Here is an 18,823-nt window from a genome sequence, read left to right as displayed (position 1 = left end):
CATGGAACATATCATTTATTCATATTGATCCGGCAAGTATGACAATGTAAATTATGTCAATCTGGCATGAAAACCCTTAGCATTTAAATGTATTTCGCTTGAAGGACAATGTTGGTCCAGTATGTGTGTGTTTGTGTGAATATGTGTGCCTATACGCCATGAAAGTGACTCGCCATTACATCATTCTTCCAGGGTCAGTCCCCTAATTATTTTGAATGGGCTTGGCGATCATATATTACATTCGTGAAAACGCAGTTGTTTAAGATATATATTTATCAAATTATATTTGTGATTGTGGCTGAATTTACTCCTGCCAGATGCCTTTTTATATAATGTTGCGCTGACGAACATTGTGCGACATTTTTGCCCTTTTAAGGCCATTCAAAAAGCTAACAAACGTTAGAAAACTACAGGGCTACTTCCTTGAAAATGTTGCGGCACTTTCGATGCACGTTGACACAACCATTGGAACAAAGTGTTGTTGTTTCGTAAACTCCATGTACAGTTGGATGAGATCACGGATGGCCAGCGATCAAGTGTCAGGGTCAGACACACAACAAGTCTCTGTGGCGCAATTGGTTAGCGCGTTAGACTGTTCATCTAAAGGTTGGTGGTTCGAGCCCACCCTGGGACGAGAGTTTTCAGTTTGTTGTGCTCCATGATGCGGATGTGACATCCTGGACCTGTAATGAGATTCCCTGTTCCTTTGTCCTGCTGAGGGTCAATGCCAACACAAGCCTCTCTAGTGCAATCAGTTAGTGTGTTTGACAAGCTATCTAAAGATTGGTACTTCGACACCACCCATGGATGACATTTTTCAGATTGTAGCGATGTGAAACTTCCTGACTTGTAGTGAGCTTCCATGAGACTTTGGCCTGCTGAGGGTCAATATAATCACACGTCTCTGTGGCGCAATTGGTTAGCGCCTTAGGCCGTTAGTTTAAAGGTTGGTGATTTGAGCCCACCCAGAGATGCTATCTTTCCATTTATAGTGATGTGGAAAGACCTTCCTGGATTTACAGTAAGCTCGCTTTTGACCTGCTTTGTTTCCTATTGTCACATGTGATTGGTGTGTTGTTGAACATGAAAGATGACAAGTTCCTATACCTGCTGCTATACTATACCAAAATGGCTGTCAATGGTCTCCGATATTATGTAACTCAATAGCTTGATCATTCTGTGGTCTCCATGGAACATATAATTTATTCATATTAATCCGGCAAGTATGACAATGTAAATGATGTCAATCTGGCATGAAAACCCTTAGCATTTAAATGTATTTCGCTTGAAGGACAATGTTGGTCCAGTATGTGTGTGTTTGTGTGAATATGTGTGCCTATACGCCATGAAAGTGACTCGCCATTACATCATTCTTCCAGGGTCAGTCCCCTAATTATTTTGAATGGGCTTGGCGATCATATATTACATTCGTGAAAACGCAGTTGTTTAAGATATATATTTATCAAATTATATTTGTGATTGTGGCTGAATTTACTCCTGCCAGATGCCTTTTTATATAATGTTGCGCTGACGAACATTGTGCGACATTTTTGCCCTTTTAAGGCCATTCAAAAAGCTAACAAACGTTAGAAAACTACAGGGCTACTTCCTTGAAAATGTTGCGGCACTTTCGATGCACGTTGACACAACCATTGGAACAAAGTGTTGTTGTTTCGTAAACTCCATGTACAGTTGGATGAGATCACGGATGGCCAGCGATCAAGTGTCAGGGTCAGACACACAACAAGTCTCTGTGGCGCAATTGGTTAGCGCGTTAGACTGTTAATCTAAAGGTTGGTGGTTCGAGCCCACCCTGGGACGAGAGTTTTCAGTTTGTTGTGCTCCATGATGCGGATGTGACATCCTGCACCTGTAATGAGATTCCCTGTTACTTTGTCCTGCTGAGGGTCAATGCCAACACAAGCCTCTCTAGTGCAATCAGTTAGTGTGTTTGACAATCTATCTAAAGATTGGTGCTTCGACACCAGCCATGGATGACATTTTTCAGATTGTAGCGATGTGAAACTTCCTGACTTGTAGTGAGCTTCCATGAGACTTTGGCCTGCTGAGGGTCAATATAATCACAAGTCTCTGTGGCGCAATTGGTTAGCGCCTTAGGCCGTTAGTTTAAAGGTTGGTGATTTGAGCCCACCCAGAGATGCTATCTTTCCATTTATAGTGATGTGGAAAGACCTTCCTGGATTTACAGTAAGCTCGCTTTTGACCTGATTTGTTTCCTATTGTCACATGTGATTGGTGTGTTGTTGAACATGAAAGATGACAAGTTCCTATACCTGCTGCTATACTATACCTAAATGGCTGTCAATGGTCTCTGATATTATGTTACTCAATAGCTTGATCATTCTGTGGTCTCCATGGAACATATCATTTATTCATATTAATCCGGCAAGTATGACAATGTAAATTATGTCAATCTGGCATGAAAACCCTTAGCATTTAAATGTATTTCGCTTGAAGGACAATGTTGGTCCAGTATGTGTGTGTTTGTGTGAATATGTGTGCCTATACGCCATGAAAGTGACTCGCCATTACATCATTCTTCTAGGGTCAGTCCCCTAATTATTTTGAATGGGCTTGGCGATCATATATTACATTCGTGAAAACGCAGTTGTTTAAGATATATATTTATCAAATTATATTTGTGATTGTGGCTGAATTTACTCCTGCCAGATGCCTTTTTATATAATGTTGCGCTGACGAACATTGTGCTACATTTTTGCCCTTTTAAGGCCATTCAAAAAGCTAACAAACGTTAGAAAACTACAGGGCTACTTCCTTGAAAATGTTGCGTCACTTTCGATGCACGTTGACACAACCATTGGAACAAAGTGTTGTTGTTTCATAAACTCCATGTACAGTTGGATGAGATCACGGATGGCCAGCGATCAAGTGTCAGGGTCAGACACACAGCAAGTCTCTGTGGCGCAATTGGTTAGCGCGTTCGACTGTTAATCTAAAGGTTGGTAGTTCGAGCCCACCCTGGGATGAGAGTTTTCAGTTTGTTGTGCTCCATGATGCGGATGTGACATCCTGGACCTGTAATGAGATTCCCTGTTACTTTGTCCTGCTGAGGGTCAATGCCAACACAAGCCTCTCTAGTGCAATCAGTTAGTGTGTTTGACAAGCTATCTAAAGATTGGTACTTCGACACCACCCATGGATGACATTTTTCAGATTGTAGCGATGTGAAACTTCCTGACTTGTAGTGAGCTTCCATGAGACTTTGGCCTGCTGAGGGTCAATATAATCACACGTCTCTGTGGCGCAATTGGTTAGCGCCTTAGGCTGTTAGTTTAAAGGTTGGTGATTTGAGCCCACCCAGAGATGCTATCTTTCCATTTATAGTGATGTGGAAAGACCTTCCTGGATTTACAGTAAGCTCGCTTTTGACCTGCTTTGTTTCCTATTGTCACATGTGATTGGTGTGTTGTTGAACATGAAAGATGACAAGTTCCTATACCTGCTGCTATACTATACCAAAATGGCTGTCAATGGTCTCTGATATTATGTAACTCAATAGCTTGATCATTCTGTGGTCTCCATGGAACATATCATTTATTCATATTAATCCGGCAAGTATGACAATGTAAATTATGTCAATCTGGCATGAAAACCCTTAGCATTTAAATGTATTTCGCTTGAAGGACAATGTTGGTCCAGTATGTGTGTGTTTGTGTGAATATGTGTGCCTATACGCCATGAAAGTGACTCGCCATTACATCATTCTTCTAGGGTCAGTCCCCTAATTATTTTGAATGGGCTTGGCGATCATATATTACATTCGTGAAAACGCAGTTGTTTAAGATATATATTTATCAAATTATATTTGTGATTGTGGCTGAATTTACTCCTGCCAGATGCCTTTTTATATAATGTTGCGCTGACGAACATTGTGCTACATTTTTGCCCTTTTAAGGCCATTGAAAAAGCTAACAAACGTTAGAAAACTACAGGGCTACTTCCTTGAAAATGTTGCGGCACTTTCGATGCACGTTGACACAACCATTGGAACAAAGTGTTGTTGTTTCGTAAACTCCATGTACAGTTGGATGAGATCACGGATGGCCAGCGATCAAGTGTCAGGGTCAGACACACAGCAAGTCTCTGTGGCGCAATTGGTTAGCGTGTTAGACTGTTAATCTAAAGGTTGGTGGTTCGAGCCCACCCATGGACGAGAGTTTTCAGTTTGTTGTGCTCCATGATGCGGATGTGACATCCTGGACCTGTAATGAGATTCCCTGTTACTTTGTCCTGCTGAGGGTCAATGCCAACACAAGCCTCTCTAGTGCAATCAGTTAGTGTGTTTGACAAGCTATCTAAAGATTGGTGCTTCGACACCACCCATGGATGACATTTTTCAGATTGTAGCAATGTGAAACTTCCTGACTTGTAGTGAGCTTCCATGAGACTTTGGCCTGCTGAGGGACAATATAATCACAAGTCTCTGTGGCGCAATTGGTTAGCGCCTTAGGCTGTTAGTTTTAAAGGTTGGTGATTTGAGCCCACCCAGAGATGCTATCTTTCCATTTATAGTGATGTGGAAAGACCTTCCTGGATTTACAGTAAGCTCGCTTTTGACCTGCTTTGTTTCCTATTGTCACATATGATTGGTGTGTTGTTGAACATGAAAGATGACAAGTTCCTATACCTGCTGCTATACTATACCTAAATGGCTGTCAATAGTCTCTGATATTATGTTACTCAATAGCTTGATCATTCTGTGGTCTCCATGGAACATATCATTTATTCATATTAATCCGGCAAGTATGACAATGTAAATGATGTCAATCTGGCATGAAAACCCTTAGCATTTAAATGTATTTCGCTTGAAGGACAATGTTGGTCCAGTATGTGTGTGTTTGTGTGAATATGTGTGCCTATACGCCATGAAAGTGACTCGCCATTACATCATTCTTCCGGGGTCAGTCCCCTAATTATTTTGAATGGGCTTGGCGATCATATATTACATTCGTGAAAACGCAGTTGTTTAAGATATATATTTATCAAATTATATTTGTGATTGTGGCCAAATTTACTCCTGCCAGATGCCTTTTTATATAATGTTGTGCTGACGAACATTGTGCTACATTTTTGCCCTTTTAAGGCCATTCAAAAAGCTAACAAACGTTAGAAAACTACATGGTTACTTCCTTGAAAATGTTGCTGCACTTTCGATGCACGTTGACACAACCATTGGAACAAAGTGTTGTTGTTTCGTAAACTCCATGTACAGTTGGATGAGATCACGGATGGCCAGCGATCAAGTGTCAGGGTCAGATGCACAAGAAGTCTCTGTGGCGCAATTGGTTAGCGCGTTGGACTGTTAATCTAAAGGTTGGTGGTTTGAGCCCACCCAGGGACGAGAGTTTTCAGTTTGTTATGATGCAGATGTGACATCCTGGACCTGTAATGAGATTCCCTGTTACTTTGTCCTGCTGAGGGTCAATGCCAACACAAGCCTCTCTAGTGCAATCAGTTAGTGTGTTTGACAAGCTATCTAAAGATTGGTGCTTCAACACCACCCATGGATGACATTTTTCAGATTGTAGCAATGTGAAACTTCCTGACTTGTAGTGAGCTTCCATGAGACTTTGGCCTGCTGAGGGACAATATAATCACAAGTCTCTGTGGCGCAATTGGTTAGCGCCTTAGGCTGTTAGTTTTAAAGGTTGGTGATTTGAGCCCACCCAGAGATGCTATCATTCCATTTATACTGATGTGGAAAGACCTTCCTGGATTTACAGTAAGCTCGCTTTTGACCTGCTTTGTTTCCTATTGTCACATGTGATTGGTGTGTTGTTGAACATGAAAGATGACAAGTTCCTATACCTGCTGCTATACTATACCTAAATGGCTGTCAGTGGTCTCTGATCTTCTGTTACTCAATAGCTTGATCATTCTGTGGTCTCCATGGAACATATCATTTATTCATATTAATCCGGCAAGTATGACAATGTAAATGATGTCAATCTGGCATGAAAACCCTTAGCATTTAAATGTATTTCGCTTGAAGGACAATGTTGGTCCAGTATGTGTGTGTTTGTGTGAATATGTGTGCCTATACGCCATGAACGTGACTCGCCATTACATCATTCTTCCAGGGTCAGTCCCCTAATTATTTTGAATGGGCTTGGCGATCATATATTACATTCGTGAAAACGCAGTTGTTTAAGATATATATTTATCAAATTATATTTGTGATTGTGGCTGAATTTACTCCTGCCAGATGCCTTTTTATATAATGTTGCGCTGACGAACATTGTGCTACATTTTTGCCCTTTTAAGGCCATTCAAAAAGCTAACAAACGTTAGAAAACTACAGGGCTACTTCCTTGAAAATGTTGCGGCACTTTCGATGCACGTTGACACAACCATTGGAACAAAGTGTTGTTGTTTCGTAAACTCCATGTACAGTTGGATGAGATCACGGATGGCCAGTGATCAAGTGTCAGGGTCAGACACACAACAAGTCTCTGTGGCGCAATTGGTTAGCGCGTTAGACTGTTAATCTAAAGGTTGGTGGTTCGAGCCCACCCAGGGACGAGAGTTTTCAGTTTGTTGTGCTCCATGATGCGGATGTGACATCCTGGACCTGTAATGAGATTCCCTGTTACTTTGTCCTGCTGAGGGTCAATGCCAACACAAGCCTCTCTCGTGCAATCAGTTAGTGTGTTTGGCAATCTATCTAAAGATTGGTGCTTCGACACCACCCATGGATGAGATTTTTCAGATTGTAGCGATGTGAAACTTCCTGACTTGTAGTGAGCTTCCATGAGACTTTGGCCTGCTGAGGGTGAATATAATCACAAGTCTCTGTGGCGCAATTGGTTAGCGCCTTAGGCCGTTAGTTTAAAGGTTGGTGATTTGAGCCCACCCAGAGATGCTATCATTCCATTTATACTGATGTGGAAAGACCTTCCTGGATTTACAGTAAACTCGCTTTTGACCTGCTTTGTTTCCTATTGTCACATGTGATTGGTGTGTTGTTGAACATGAAAGATGACAAGTTCCTATACCTGCTGCTATACTATACCTAAATGGCTGTCAATGGTCTCTGATCTTCTGTTACTCAATAGCTTGATCATTCTGTGGTCTCCATGGAACATATCATTTATTCATATTAATCCGGCAAGTATGACAATGTAAATGATGTCAATCTGGCATGAAAACCCTTAGCATTTAAATGTATTTCGCTTGAAGTACAATGTTGGTCCAGTATGTGTGTATTTGTGTGAATATGTGTGCCTATACGACATGAAAGTGACTCGCCATTACATCATTCTTCCAGGGTCAGTCCCCTAATTATTTTGAATGGGCTTGGCGATCATATATTACATTCGTGAAAACGCAGTTGTTTAAGATATATATTTGTCAAAGTATATTTATGATTGTGGCCAAATTTACTCCTGCCAGATGCCTTTTTATATAATGTTGTGCTGACGAACATTGTGCTACATTTTTGCCCTTTTAAGGCCATTCAAAAAGCTAACAAACGTTAGAAAACTACAGGGCTACATCCTTGAAAATGTTGCGGCACTTTCGATGCACATTGACACAACCATTGGAACAAAGTGTTGTTGTTTCGTAAACTCCATGTACAGTTGGATGAGATCACGGATGGCCAGCGATCAAGTGTCAGGGTCAGACACACAACAAGTCTCTGTGGCGCAATTGGTTAGCGCGTTAGACTGTTAATCTAAAGGTTGGTGGTTCGAGCCCACCCAGGGACGAGAGTTTTCAGTTTGTTGTGCTCCATGATGCGGATGTGACATCCTGGACCTGTAATGAGATTCCCTGTTACTTTGTCCTGCTGAGGGTCAATGCCAACACAAGCCTCTCTAGTGCAATCAGTTAGTGTGTTTGACAATCTATCTAAAGATTGGTTCTTCGACACCACCCATGGATGACATTTTTCAGATGGTAGCGATGTGAAACTTCCTGACTTGTAGTGAGCTTCCATGAGACTTTGGCCTGCTGAGGGTGAATATAATCACAAGTCTCTGTGGCGCGATTGGTTAGCGCCTTAGGCCGTTAGTTTAAAGGTTGGTTATTTGAGCCCACCCAGAGATGCTATCTTTCCATTTATAGTGATGTGGAAAGACCTTCCTGGATTTACAGTAAGCTCGCTTTTGACCTACTTTGTTTCCTATTGTCACATGTGATTGGTGTGTTGTTGAACATGAAAGATGACAAGTTCCTATACCTGCTGCTATACTATACCTAAATGGCTGTCAATGGTCTCTGATCTTCTGTTACTCAATAGCTTGATCATTCTGTGGTCTCCATGGAACATATCATTTATTCATATTAATCCGGCAAGTATGACAATGTAAATGATGTCAATCTGGCATGAAAACCCTTAGCATTTAAATGTATTTCGCTTGAAGTACAATGTTGGTCCAGTATGTGTGTATTTGTGTGAATATGTGTGCCTATACGACATGAAAGTGACTCGCCATTACATCATTCTTCCAGGGTCAGTCCCCTAATTATTTTGAATGGGCTTGGCGATCATATATTACATTCGTGAAAACGCAGTTGTTTAAGATATATATTTGTCAAAGTATATTTATGATTGTGGCCAAATTTACTCCTGCCAGATGCCTTTTTATATAATGTTGTGCTGACGAACATTGTGCTACATTTTTGCCCTTTTAAGGCCATTCAAAAAGCTAACAAACGTTAGAAAACTACAGGGCTACATCCTTGAAAATGTTGCGGCACTTTCGATGCACATTGACACAACCATTGGAACAAAGTGTTGTTGTTTCGTAAACTCCATGTACAGTTGGATGAGATCACGGATGGCCAGCGATCAAGTGTCAGGGTCAGACACACAACAAGTCTCTGTGGCGCAATTGGTTAGCGCGTTAGACTGTTAATCTAAAGGTTGGTGGTTCGAGCCCACCCAGGGACGAGAGTTTTCAGTTTGTTGTGCTCCATGATGCGGATGTGACATCCTGGACCTGTAATGAGATTCCCTGTTACTTTGTCCTGCTGAGGGTCAATGCCAACACAAGCCTCTCTAGTGCAATCAGTTAGTGTGTTTGACAATCTATCTAAAGATTGGTTCTTCGACACCACCCATGGATGACATTTTTCAGATGGTAGCGATGTGAAACTTCCTGACTTGTAGTGAGCTTCCATGAGACTTTGGCCTGCTGAGGGTGAATATAATCACAAGTCTCTGTGGCGCAATTGGTTAGCGCCTTAGGCCGTTAGTTTAAAGGTTGGTGATTTGAGCCCACCCAGAGATGCTATCTTTCCATTTATAGTGATGTGGAAAGACCTTCCTGGATTTACAGTAAGCTCGCTTTTGACCTACTTTGTTTCCTATTGTCACATGTGATTGGTGTGTTGTTGAACATGAAAGATGACAAGTTCCTATACCTGCTGCTATACTATACCTAAATGGCTGTCAATGGTCTCTGATCTTCTGTTACTCAATAGCTTGATCATTCTGTGGTCTCCATGGAACATATCATTTATTCATATTAATCCGGCAAGTATGACAATGTAAATGATGTCAATCTGGCATGAAAACCCTTAGCATTTAAATGTATTTCGCTTGAAGTACAATGTTGGTCCAGTATGTGTGTATTTGTGTGAATATGTGTGCCTATACGACATGAAAGTGACTCGCCATTACATCATTCTTCCAGGGTCAGTCCCCTAATTATTTTGAATGGGCTTGGCGATCATATATTACATTCGTGAAAACGCAGTTGTTTAAGATATATATTTGTCAAAGTATATTTATGATTGTGGCCAAATTTACTCCTGCCAGATGCCTTTTTATAAAATGTTGTGCTGACGAACATTGTGCTACATTTTTGCCCTTTTAAGGCCATTCAAAAAGCTAACAAACGTTAGAAAACTACAGGGCTACATCCTTGAAAATGTTGCGGCACTTTCGATGCACATTGACACAACCATTGGAACAAAGTTTTGTTGTTTCGTAAACTCCATGTACAGTTGGATGAGATCACGGATGGCCAGCGATCAAGTGTCAGGGTCAGACACCCAAAAGTCTCTGTGTCGCAATTGGTTAGTGCGTTAGACTGTTAATCTAAAGGTTGGTGGTTCGAGCCCACCCAGGGACGAGAGTTTTCAGTTTGTTGTGCTCCATGATGCGGATGTGACATCCTGGACCTGTAATGAGATTCCCTGTTACTTTGTCCTGCTGAGGGTCAATGCCAACACAAGCCTCCCTCGTGCAATCAGTTAGTGTGTTTGACAATCTATCTAAAGATTGGTGCTTCGACACCACCCATGGATGACATTTTTCAGATTGTAGCGATGTGAAACTTCCTGACTTGTAGTGAGCTTCCATGAGACTTTGGCCTGCTGAGGGTGAACATAATCACAAGTCTCTGTGGCGCAATTGGTTAGCGCCTTAGGCCGTTAGTTTAAAGGTTGGTGATTTGAGCCCACCCAGAGATGCTATCATTCCATTTATACTGATGTGGTAAGACCTTCCTGGATTTACAGTAAACTCGCTTTTGACCTGCTTTGTTTCCTATTGTCACATGTGATTGGTGTGTTGTTGAACATGAAAGATGACAAGTTCCTATACCTGCTGCTATACTATACCTAAATGGCTGTCAATGGTCTCTGATCTTCTGTTACTCAATAGCTTGATCATTCTGTGGTCTCCATGGAACATATCATTTATTCATATTAATCCGGCAAGTATGACAATGTAAATGATGTCAATCTGGCATGAAAACCCTTAGCATTTAAATGTATTTCGCTTGAAGTACAATGTTGGTCCAGTATGTGTGTATTTGTGTGAATATGTGTGCCTATACGACATGAAAGTGACTCGCCATTACATCATTCTTCCAGGGTCAGTCCCCTAATTATTTTGAATGGGCTTGGCGATCATATATTACATTCGTGAAAACGCAGTTGTTTAAGATATATATTTGTCAAAGTATATTTATGATTGTGGCCAAATTTACTCCTGCCAGATGCCTTTTTATAAAATGTTGTGCTGACGAACATTGTGCTACATTTTTGCCCTTTTAAGGCCATTCAAAAAGCTAACAAACGTTAGAAAACTACAGGGCTACATCCTTGAAAATGTTGCGGCACTTTCGATGCACATTGACACAACCATTGGAACAAAGTTTTGTTGTTTCGTAAACTCCATGTACAGTTGGATGAGATCACGGATGGCCAGCGATCAAGTGTCAGGGTCAGACACCCAAAAGTCTCTGTGTCGCAATTGGTTAGTGCGTTAGACTGTTAATCTAAAGGTTGGTGGTTCGAGCCCACCCAGGGACGAGAGTTTTCAGTTTGTTGTGCTCCATGATGCGGATGTGACATCCTGGACCTGTAATGAGATTCCCTGTTACTTTGTCCTGCTGAGGGTCAATGCCAACACAAGCCTCCCTCGTGCAATCAGTTAGTGTGTTTGACAATCTATCTAAAGATTGGTGCTTCGACACCACCCATGGATGACATTTTTCAGATTGTAGCGATGTGAAACTTCCTGACTTGTAGTGAGCTTCCATGAGACTTTGGCCTGCTGAGGGTGAACATAATCACAAGTCTCTGTGGCGCGATTGGTTAGCGCCTTAGGCCGTTAGTTTAAAGGTTGGTGATTTGAGCCCACCCAGAGATGCTATCATTCCATTTATACTGATGTGGTAAGACCTTCCTGGATTTACAGTAAACTCGCTTTTGACCTGCTTTGTTTCCTATTGTCACATGTGATTGGTGTGTTGTTGAACATGAAAGATGACAAGTTCCTATACCTGCTGCTATACTATACCTAAATGGCTGTCAATGGTCTCTGATCTTCTGTTACTCAATAGCTTGATCATTCTGTGGTCTCCATGGAACATATCATTTATTCATATTAATCCGGCAAGTATGACAATGTAAATGATGTCAATCTGGCATGAAAACCCTTAGCATTTAAATGTATTTCGCTTGAAGTACAATGTTGGTCCAGTATGTGTGTATTTGTGTGAATATGTGTGCCTATACGACATGAAAGTGACTCGCCATTACATCATTCTTCCAGGGTCAGTCCCCTAATTATTTTGAATGGGCTTGGCGATCATATATTACATTCGTGAAAACGCAGTTGTTTAAGATATATATTTGTCAAAGTATATTTATGATTGTGGCCAAATTTACTCCTGCCAGATGCCTTTTTATATAATGTTGTGCTGACGAACATTGTGCTACATTTTTGCCCTTTTAAGGCCATTCAAAAAGCTAACAAACGTTAGAAAACTACAGGGCTACATCCTTGAAAATGTTGCGGCACTTTCGATGCACATTGACACAACCATTGGAACAAAGTGTTGTTGTTTCGTAAACTCCATGTACAGTTGGATGAGATCACGGATGGCCAGCGATCAAGTGTCAGGGTCAGACACACAACAAGTCTCTGTGGCGCAATTGGTTAGCGCGTTAGACTGTTAATCTAAAGGTTGGTGGTTCGAGCCCACCCAGGGACGAGAGTCTTCAGTTTGTTGTGCTCCATGATGCGGATGTGACATCCTGGACCTGTAATGAGATTCCCTGTTACTTTGTCCTGCTGAGGGTCAATGCCAACACAAGCCTCTCTAGTGCAATCAGTTAGTGTGTTTGACAATCTATCTAAAGATTGGTTCTTCGACACCACCCATGGATGACATTTTTCAGATGGTAGCGATGTGAAACTTCCTGACTTGTAGTGAGCTTCCATGAGACTTTGGCCTGCTGAGGGTGAATATAATCACAAGTCTCTGTGGCGCAATTGGTTAGCGCCTTAGGCCGTTAGTTTAAAGGTTGGTGATTTGAGCCCACCCAGAGATGCTATCTTTCCATTTATAGTGATGTGGAAAGACCTTCCTGGATTTACAGTAAGCTCGCTTTTGACCTACTTTGTTTCCTATTGTCACATGTGATTGGTGTGTTGTTGAACATGAAAGATGACAAGTTCCTATACCTGCTGCTATACTATACCTAAATGGCTGTCAATGGTCTCTGATCTTCTGTTACTCAATAGCTTGATCATTCTGTGGTCTCCATGGAACATATCATTTATTCATATTAATCCGGCAAGTATGACAATGTAAATGATGTCAATCTGGCATGAAAACCCTTAGCATTTAAATGTATTTCGCTTGAAGTACAATGTTGGTCCAGTATGTGTGTATTTGTGTGAATATGTGTGCCTATACGACATGAAAGTGACTCGCCATTACATCATTCTTCCAGGGTCAGTCCCCTAATTATTTTGAATGGGCTTGGCGATCATATATTACATTCGTGAAAACGCAGTTGTTTAAGATATATATTTGTCAAAGTATATTTATGATTGTGGCCAAATTTACTCCTGCCAGATGCCTTTTTATAAAATGTTGTGCTGACGAACATTGTGCTACATTTTTGCCCTTTTAAGGCCATTCAAAAAGCTAACAAACGTTAGAAAACTACAGGGCTACATCCTTGAAAATGTTGCGGCACTTTCGATGCACATTGACACAACCATTGGAACAAAGTTTTGTTGTTTCGTAAACTCCATGTACAGTTGGATGAGATCACGGATGGCCAGCGATCAAGTGTCAGGGTCAGACACCCAAAAGTCTCTGTGTCGCAATTGGTTAGTGCGTTAGACTGTTAATCTAAAGGTTGGTGGTTCGAGCCCACCCAGGGACGAGAGTTTTCAGTTTGTTGTGCTCCATGATGCGGATGTGACATCCTGGACCTGTAATGAGATTCCCTGTTACTTTGTCCTGCTGAGGGTCAATGCCAACACAAGCCTCCCTCGTGCAATCAGTTAGTGTGTTTGACAATCTATCTAAAGATTGGTGCTTCGACACCACCCATGGATGACATTTTTCAGATTGTAGCGATGTGAAACTTCCTGACTTGTAGTGAGCTTCCATGAGACTTTGGCCTGCTGAGGGTGAACATAATCACAAGTCTCTGTGGCGCAATTGGTTAGCGCCTTAGGCCGTTAGTTTAAAGGTTGGTGATTTGAGCCCACCCAGAGATGCTATCATTCCATTTATACTGATGTGGTAAGACCTTCCTGGATTTACAGTAAACTCGCTTTTGACCTGCTTTGTTTCCTATTGTCACATGTGATTGGTGTGTTGTTGAACATGAAAGATGACAAGTTCCTATACCTGCTGCTATACTATACCTAAATGGCTGTCAATGGTCTCTGATCTTCTGTTACTCAATAGCTTGATCATTCTGTGGTCTCCATGGAACATATCATTTATTCATATTAATCCGGCAAGTATGACAATGTAAATGATGTCAATCTGGCATGAAAACCCTTAGCATTTAAATGTATTTCGCTTGAAGTACAATGTTGGTCCAGTATGTGTGTATTTGTGTGAATATGTGTGCCTATACGACATGAAAGTGACTCGCCATTACATCATTCTTCCAGGGTCAGTCCCCTAATTATTTTGAATGGGCTTGGCGATCATATATTACATTCGTGAAAACGCAGTTGTTTAAGATATATATTTGTCAAAGTATATTTATGATTGTGGCCAAATTTACTCCTGCCAGATGCCTTTTTATAAAATGTTGTGCTGACGAACATTGTGCTACATTTTTGCCCTTTTAAGGCCATTCAAAAAGCTAACAAACGTTAGAAAACTACAGGGCTACATCCTTGAAAATGTTGCGGCACTTTCGATGCACATTGACACAACCATTGGAACAAAGTTTTGTTGTTTCGTAAACTCCATGTACAGTTGGATGAGATCACGGATGGCCAGCGATCAAGTGTCAGGGTCAGACACCCAAAAGTCTCTGTGTCGCAATTGGTTAGTGCGTTAGACTGTTAATCTAAAGGTTGGTGGTTCGAGCCCACCCAGGGACGAGAGTTTTCAGTTTGTTGTGCTCCATGATGCGGATGTGACATCCTGGACCTGTAATGAGATTCCCTGTTACTTTGTCCTGCTGAGGGTCAATGCCAACACAAGCCTCCCTCGTGCAATCAGTTAGTGTGTTTGACAATCTATCTAAAGATTGGTGCTTCGACACCACCCATGGATGACATTTTTCAGATTGTAGCGATGTGAAACTTCCTGACTTGTAGTGAGCTTCCATGAGACTTTGGCCTGCTGAGGGTGAACATAATCACAAGTCTCTGTGGCGCGATTGGTTAGCGCCTTAGGCCGTTAGTTTAAAGGTTGGTGATTTGAGCCCACCCAGAGATGCTATCATTCCATTTATACTGATGTGGTAAGACCTTCCTGGATTTACAGTAAACTCGCTTTTGACCTGCTTTGTTTCCTATTGTCACATGTGATTGGTGTGTTGTTGAACATGAAAGATGACAAGTTCCTATACCTGCTGCTATACTATACCTAAATGGCTGTCAATGGTCTCTGATCTTCTGTTACTCAATAGCTTGATCATTCTGTGGTCTCCATGGAACATATCATTTATTCATATTAATCCGGCAAGTATGACAATGTAAATGATGTCAATCTGGCATGAAAACCCTTAGCATTTAAATGTATTTCGCTTGAAGTACAATGTTGGTCCAGTATGTGTGTATTTGTGTGAATATGTGTGCCTATACGACATGAAAGTGACTCGCCATTACATCATTCTTCCAGGGTCAGTCCCCTAATTATTTTGAATGGGCTTGGCGATCATATATTACATTCGTGAAAACGCAGTTGTTTAAGATATATATTTGTCAAAGTATATTTATGATTGTGGCCAAATTTACTCCTGCCAGATGCCTTTTTATATAATGTTGTGCTGACGAACATTGTGCTACATTTTTGCCCTTTTAAGGCCATTCAAAAAGCTAACAAACGTTAGAAAACTACAGGGCTACATCCTTGAAAATGTTGCGGCACTTTCGATGCACATTGACACAACCATTGGAACAAAGTGTTGTTGTTTCGTAAACTCCATGTACAGTTGGATGAGATCACGGATGGCCAGCGATCAAGTGTCAGGGTCAGACACACAACAAGTCTCTGTGGCGCAATTGGTTAGCGCGTTAGACTGTTAATCTAAAGGTTGGTGGTTCGAGCCCACCCAGGGACGAGAGTTTTCAGTTTGTTGTGCTCCATGATGCGGATGTGACATCCTGGACCTGTAATGAGATTCCCTGTTACTTTGTCCTGCTGAGGGTCAATGCCAACACAAGCCTCTCTAGTGCAATCAGTTAGTGTGTTTGACAATCTATCTAAAGATTGGTTCTTCGACACCACCCATGGATGACATTTTTCAGATGGTAGCGATGTGAAACTTCCTGACTTGTAGTGAGCTTCCATGAGACTTTGGCCTGCTGAGGGTGAATATAATCACAAGTCTCTGTGGCGCGATTGGTTAGCGCCTTAGGCCGTTAGTTTAAAGGTTGGTTATTTGAGCCCACCCAGAGATGCTATCTTTCCATTTATAGTGATGTGGAAAGACCTTCCTGGATTTACAGTAAGCTCGCTTTTGACCTACTTTGTTTCCTATTGTCACATGTGATTGGTGTGTTGTTGAACATGAAAGATGACAAGTTCCTATACCTGCTGCTATACTATACCTAAATGGCTGTCAATGGTCTCTGATCTTCTGTTACTCAATAGCTTGATCATTCTGTGGTCTCCATGGAACATATCATTTATTCATATTAATCCGGCAAGTATGACAATGTAAATGATGTCAATCTGGCATGAAAACCCTTAGCATTTAAATGTATTTCGCTTGAAGTACAATGTTGGTCCAGTATGTGTGTATTTGTGTGAATATGTGTGCCTATACGACATGAAAGTGACTCGCCATTACATCATTCTTCCAGGGTCAGTCCCCTAATTATTTTGAATGGGCTTGGCGATCATATATTACATTCGTGAAAACGCAGTTGTTTAAGATATATATTTGTCAAAGTATATTTATGATTGTGGCCAAATTTACTCCTGCCAGATGCCTTTTTATATAATGTTGTGCTGACGAACATTGTGCTACATTTTTGCCCTTTTAAGGCCATTCAAAAAGCTAACAAACGTTAGAAAACTACAGGGCTACATCCTTGAAAATGTTGCGGCACTTTCGATGCACATTGACACAACCATTGGAACAAAGTGTTGTTGTTTCGTAAACTCCATGTACAGTTGGATGAGATCACGGATGGCCAGCGATCAAGTGTCAGGGTCAGACACACAACAAGTCTCTGTGGCGCAATTGGTTAGCGCGTTAGACTGTTAATCTAAAGGTTGGTGGTTCGAGCCCACCCAGGGACGAGATTTTTCAGTTTGTTGTGCTCCATGATGCGGATGTGACATCCTGGACCTGTAATGAGATTCCCTGTTACTTTGTCCTGCTGAGGGTCAATGCCAACACAAGCCTCTCTAGTGCAATCAGTTAGTGTGTTTGACAATCTATCTAAAGATTGGTTCTTCGACACCACCCATGGATGACATTTTTCAGATGGTAGCGATGTGAAACTTCCTGACTTGTAGTGAGCTTCCATGAGACTTTGGCCTGCTGAGGGTGAATATAATCACAAGTCTCTGTGGCGCAATTGGTTAGCGCCTTAGGCCGTTAGTTTAAAGGTTGGTGATTTGAGCCCACCCAGAGATGCTATCTTTCCATTTATAGTGATGTGGAAAGACCTTCCTGGATTTACAGTAAGCTCGCTTTTGACCTACTTTGTTTCCTATTGTCACATGTGATTGGTGTGTTGTTGAACATGAAAGATGACAAGTTCCTATACCTGCTGCTATACTATACCTAAATGGCTGTCAATGGTCTCTGATCTTCTGTTACTCAATAGCTTGATCATTCTGTGGTCTCCATGGAACATATCATTTATTCATATTAATCCGGCAAGTATGACAATGTAAATGATGTCAATCTGGCATGAAAACCCTTAGCATTTAAATGTATTTCGCTTGAAGTACAATGTTGGTCCAGTATGTGTGTATTTGTGTGAATATGTGTGCCTATACGACATGAAAGTGACTCGCCATTACATCATTCTTCCAGGGTCAGTCCCCTAATTATTTTGAATGGGCTTGGCGATCATATATTACATTCGTGAAAACGCAGTTGTTTAAGATATATATTTGTCAAAGTATATTTATGATTGTGGCCAAATTTACTCCTGCCAGATGCCTTTTTATAAAATGTTGTGCTGACGAACATTGTGCTACATTTTTGCCCTTTTAAGGCCATTCAAAAAGCTAACAAACGTTAGAAAACTACAGGGCTACATCCTTGAAAATGTTGCGGCACTTTCGATGCACATTGACACAACCATTGGAACAAAGTTTTGTTGTTTCGTAAACTCCATGTACAGTTGGATGAGATCACGGATGGCCAGCGATCAAGTGTCAGGGTCAGACACCCAAAAGTCTCTGTGTCGCAATTGGTTAGTGCGTTAGACTGTTAATCTAAAGGTTGGTGGTTCGAGCCCACCCAGGGACGAGAGTTTTCAGTTTGTTGTGCTCCATGATGCGGATGTGACATCCTGGACCTGTAATGAGATTCCCTGTTACTTTGTCCTGCTGAGGGTCAATGCCAACACAAGCCTCTCTCGTGCAATCAGTTAGTGTGTTTGACAATCTATCTAAAGATTGGTGCTTCGACACCACCCATGGATGACATTTTTCAGATTGTAGCGATGTGAAACTTCCTGACTTGTAGTGAGCTTCCATGAGACTTTGGCCTGCTGAGGGTGAATATAATCACAAGTCTCTGTGGCGCAATTGGTTAGCGCCTTAGGCCGTTAGTTTAAAGGTTGGTGATTTGAGCCCACCCAGAGATGCTATCATTCCATTTATACTGATGTGGTAAGACCTTCCTGGATTTACAGTAAACT

The 18,823-nt window shown here is 41.4% G+C and overlaps 8 non-coding genes across 8 annotated transcripts; all 8 read left to right on the top strand.

The window, feature by feature from the left end:
* Positions 1 to 560: 560 nt before the first annotated feature.
* trnan-guu (transfer RNA asparagine (anticodon GUU)) lies at positions 561 to 634 on the top strand. Its single transcript has one exon. It is a non-coding gene; the product is annotated as a tRNA-Asn (tRNA).
* A 1,113-nt stretch (positions 635 to 1,747) lies between these two features.
* Positions 1,748 to 1,821, top strand: trnan-guu (transfer RNA asparagine (anticodon GUU)). The gene has a single exon. It is a non-coding gene; the product is annotated as a tRNA-Asn (tRNA).
* A 4,669-nt stretch (positions 1,822 to 6,490) lies between these two features.
* trnan-guu (transfer RNA asparagine (anticodon GUU)) lies at positions 6,491 to 6,564 on the top strand. The gene has a single exon. It is a non-coding gene; the product is annotated as a tRNA-Asn (tRNA).
* A 1,113-nt stretch (positions 6,565 to 7,677) lies between these two features.
* trnan-guu (transfer RNA asparagine (anticodon GUU)) lies at positions 7,678 to 7,751 on the top strand. Its single transcript has one exon. It is a non-coding gene; the product is annotated as a tRNA-Asn (tRNA).
* Positions 7,752 to 8,864: 1,113 nt separating this feature from the next.
* On the top strand, positions 8,865 to 8,938 carry trnan-guu (transfer RNA asparagine (anticodon GUU)). The gene has a single exon. It is a non-coding gene; the product is annotated as a tRNA-Asn (tRNA).
* A 3,485-nt stretch (positions 8,939 to 12,423) lies between these two features.
* trnan-guu (transfer RNA asparagine (anticodon GUU)) lies at positions 12,424 to 12,497 on the top strand. The gene has a single exon. It is a non-coding gene; the product is annotated as a tRNA-Asn (tRNA).
* Positions 12,498 to 15,982: 3,485 nt separating this feature from the next.
* trnan-guu (transfer RNA asparagine (anticodon GUU)) lies at positions 15,983 to 16,056 on the top strand. Its single transcript has one exon. It is a non-coding gene; the product is annotated as a tRNA-Asn (tRNA).
* Positions 16,057 to 17,169: 1,113 nt separating this feature from the next.
* On the top strand, positions 17,170 to 17,243 carry trnan-guu (transfer RNA asparagine (anticodon GUU)). The gene has a single exon. It is a non-coding gene; the product is annotated as a tRNA-Asn (tRNA).
* Positions 17,244 to 18,823: the final 1,580 nt, after the last annotated feature.

This window comes from Salmo salar, chromosome 07, assembly GCF_965601325.2.
Source record: "Salmo salar chromosome 07, fSalSal1, whole genome shotgun sequence".
NCBI lineage: Eukaryota > Metazoa > Chordata > Actinopteri > Salmoniformes > Salmonidae > Salmo > Salmo salar.
The sequence above is the reverse complement of the archived record's forward strand: the minus strand, read 5'-3'. Positions and strand labels throughout refer to the sequence as shown.